General features: G+C 42.3%; 1 pseudogene; it reads right to left on the bottom strand.

Annotated features, from left to right (window-relative positions):
* Window positions 1-873: 873 nt before the first annotated feature.
* Window positions 874-2,007, bottom strand: LOC109457091 (polypeptide N-acetylgalactosaminyltransferase 11 pseudogene; annotated as a pseudogene).
* Between the last annotated feature and the right edge of the window lie 1,566 nt (window positions 2,008-3,573).

Below are 3,573 nucleotides of genomic sequence, written 5' to 3'. Positions count from 1 at the left end.
CATATCACCGCTTAATGCTGTCACATGTTAGAAACTGACTGCAGCTCTTGCTGAGAAAAGCAAACTTGGGAGACACTGAGTGGCAATGCAGAGCCAATTCTAGTTCGACCAATGGGGCTTTTGTATGGCTGTCCCTTGGCTTTCCAATGCACAAATGCCACCCCATTGTAAAGGAAATGGAAATATAAGATGGCTTTCCCAGCTTAGAGAAGGAGCGGCTTTTTAGATGGTTTAATGATGACCTTTTTTTCCAGTGTAGCGTGATCCATCAGTGAGCAATTTCATAGCAAATTGACATTTTTAAAAAATCCCCATTATATTGACCTTGCTGATTCTGTTACTGTACGTTATAAGAATGTGCTCAAAGTTTGATGGAAATAGGAGGATGGTCACAGAGGGGAGAAAAGGAAACCATTCAGAATACATGTTAGCGTCGTAAACATTCTTGGCTTCATTTTCTAATTTTACTGAAAAGCAAATCGGGAAACAAAAGTGAAGTGACTGATGCAGGATCATACATAACATTCGAAATGACTCCCCTATTACGCTGCAAGCCCACACACAGTGTGCGTTATTGATATGTTTGTTTGTTTATTTATTATTTCATTCTGTCTTGTGTTATAATGTCTTTCCACCAGATTTATGACATAGAAGTCTTTATTTTCAACTTTGATACCTTCCATACCTATAAACCTATTGATCTAATAACCTTCTAGATATAATCATTGCTTCACAAAAATATTTTAAATGTACCGCAAAATTTGTCACTTGACTTTCACATTTTTTAATTTATCATGTTCCTTGGCAACTGTGCTATTCCACCTTATCCTGCCATCTTTGGTAAAGTCAACATCTACTGCCATCCTTTGGGAGTCATCGATTTTGTCTCCTTTTTTGGAAAACATGGCCTACTCCAAGCAAGAGATAAGGAGGACCTTATCTCCACACATTCAGTTTCTAAATATTTCTAAATTTTTCTGCTCCCCAGATACCCATGCCGCAGTCATCCTGTCTGATTCTTTGAAATAGCGTCTTCATGGCAAACAATCCTTTAGCCATTGTAGGTGACTTTATTGGTGCAGCAATTCCTCCTGGTTCTCCTAGCTCCTAACAGGGAACAAGATCCCATTTGCAGTGCAGCCTCCAGCTGAACCCTCCCCGTACTGTAGGTGACCAGCCGTAGGTGAGTGTGTCCACACTGATGATAGCAATCGACGATAGCCGTGCTCTGCAGGTCCTCCTGGAGGACAGCCAACAAGGGCTGCAGCCACATCACATTCACTTCACAGTGGTTGTCCAGGGACACCGGGCTTCTCCTGTAGCATGGGCTGCTCCAGTCTTTCTTTCCCGAATCAATCCCTCACGTGTTGTAGTTCGCAGTACTTTGCTTTTTCCAGCGAGGCATTTTTGGACATAGTTTTCTAGCTCTCCTTTCAAATCCCTGAAGTCGGTATCATTATCCACAAAGACAATTGAATGAAGGCAGTGTGCTGGTAAGTGGTCTGTGGATCGGTGCATTGTCCTAAGGGAGTCAGACAAAGCTTCATTGTAGTAACAAACAGCAATGCCAGAGACTGGCAGTTGACTTCACCAAGACTTTCCTTAACATGCTACATTCCTTGTGTCTGGCAAATCTCTATGGCTGCCCGAGTGGTTACCCATAGGCATAGAAAAGCATGTTTCTGACGGGCCAGGTCTCTGAGTTCTTGATCACTTTCATTAAAAATCATATCTGGTTCAGAAGAGACTTGTCCATTGCTTTTCCTGGATCTTCAGTGTGATTACCTATCACATCACAATGCTGTTTGTTTTGAACAAAGACTAATACTGGACATGGAGCGTGAGTGAAATGGGGACAGGATTGGGGGAGAATGTCCATGGGGCCCAGGCCCCTTTGATGGGAACATTCTTGGGCAACTTGAGTCACTTCATTAAAAGCAAAACCGTCCAGGTCAGAGATGTGAAAATGCACCCATAATAGAAATATTGAACTGTGACACTATCCATCATAGACTTTGTGTAGCTGAAAGGCCTCTTTGAATTTCTTGGAGCAAAAGCTGTCTGAGCCAGAAACTGGTGCTAGAGGCTGAGTGTAGACTAAAGTGAGAGTAGGAAACTGTGGGGATGAAGTCTCAGTGGGGCTGCCGTATTCATGTGGGCTTCGCCTCCAGGAGCGAAGTTCCTGGTCCTCGCACTGAAGTTCCCAGACAGATTCCCTCATGACTCCCAACCCCGGCAGCCCAGGACTGCAGCCTTCTGGCATTCGGCCCATGGCATCCTCCCTCCTGCCCAGCCCGGGCCCAGCTGATTTAGCTGCAGCAGGTGGAGCTGCCCCAGGGAGCTGGGGGAACTGGGTCCTGGAGCTCCAGCAGCCCAGCTTCGGGCAGGCAGGGGACCCAGTGGTGGCCACGAGCTCGCCCACCCCCCAGGGCCTCGTACTCCCCCCATCTTTTCTTCTCTTTTCTTTTCCCTCCCCTCTCCCCTTCCCCCTTTTACTCTCCCCCTTTCCTTTTCCTCCTCCCAGTTATTAGCAGCCAGGCTCTTAAAATTAAACAGGAGTTAAGAGCATGTCTTGAGGAATAGCAAAGGACATTTCTGAAGGATTCCACACCTCTCTTGATTCCATTTTGAAGTGAACTAAGGCATAGGTGAAATAGAAAAGATAGAGCCAAGTTCTCAGTGAAAGCAAGAAAAAGAAAAAAAAGGAGAAGAATAGGGAAATATAACTGGGCTCTGCTGGTAACTGGTGGTCTTTTTTTTTTTTTTTTTTTTTCCAGCTGAAAATCTCTCTTTTGCAAAATTTGTAAGTTGCTTTTTGTCTTCTGGTATGGAGACTGGTATTTACCTTGGGGGGCAAACAGCTCCTTTGCTGTCCATAGGTGCATTAATATATCTCTTCACAGGCAGAAGGGAGGCATTTTGTCTAAGCATGTGGCACACTGACTAGCAGATAGAAGGTGCTAAATAAACAATTTCTTGAATTAAAGAGTAAACTTTTGGTTTATTTTGAGCCTCCTTTGGGATTATATTTATGTTGCCTGTATAAAGCAGTCATTGAAGAATGTGAAAATAGTATTATCTACCTCATAGAGTTATTGGGGGTATAAAGAAGCTAATAGTTGGAGTGATGTAGTTCATCGTTCCTTGTTATACAGTAAATCTCAAAGCTGTTATTACCTTTCTTGAGCTGGTATCAATAATCCACATACATAGTACTTGTGTATATATGTGTGCATTTAGGTCTTCTCTATATGGATACATTCAAATGTGTGCTTGAATTTTTTAATATTATAATATCAGTATTAATATGTATCTCTAGAGTCACTTAAAATGAATCCTTACTTTATTTCTGATCCTTAAATACATATATTTTTTAAGACACTGTACATTATTACTTTTAGGGAATTTTTAAAGAGCTATTCTACTCTTTATAGCTTTCAGTATTTTTAAATTCATCTTTAAAATGTGGGATTATCCCCTTGAGTCTGGGAGAAAAAGCTTAGTTTCCAAAATTGAAAGAAAGTGTCATTTGTACCTAGAGCTGGGGCACATGTGAATCTTACACGACTGGGG

Source organism: Rhinolophus sinicus, chromosome 16, assembly GCF_057876585.1.
Source record: "Rhinolophus sinicus isolate RSI-liver-muscle chromosome 16, RSI-T2T, whole genome shotgun sequence".
Lineage (NCBI taxonomy): Eukaryota > Metazoa > Chordata > Mammalia > Chiroptera > Rhinolophidae > Rhinolophus > Rhinolophus sinicus.
The sequence above is the reverse complement of the archived record's forward strand: the minus strand, read 5'-3'. Positions and strand labels throughout refer to the sequence as shown.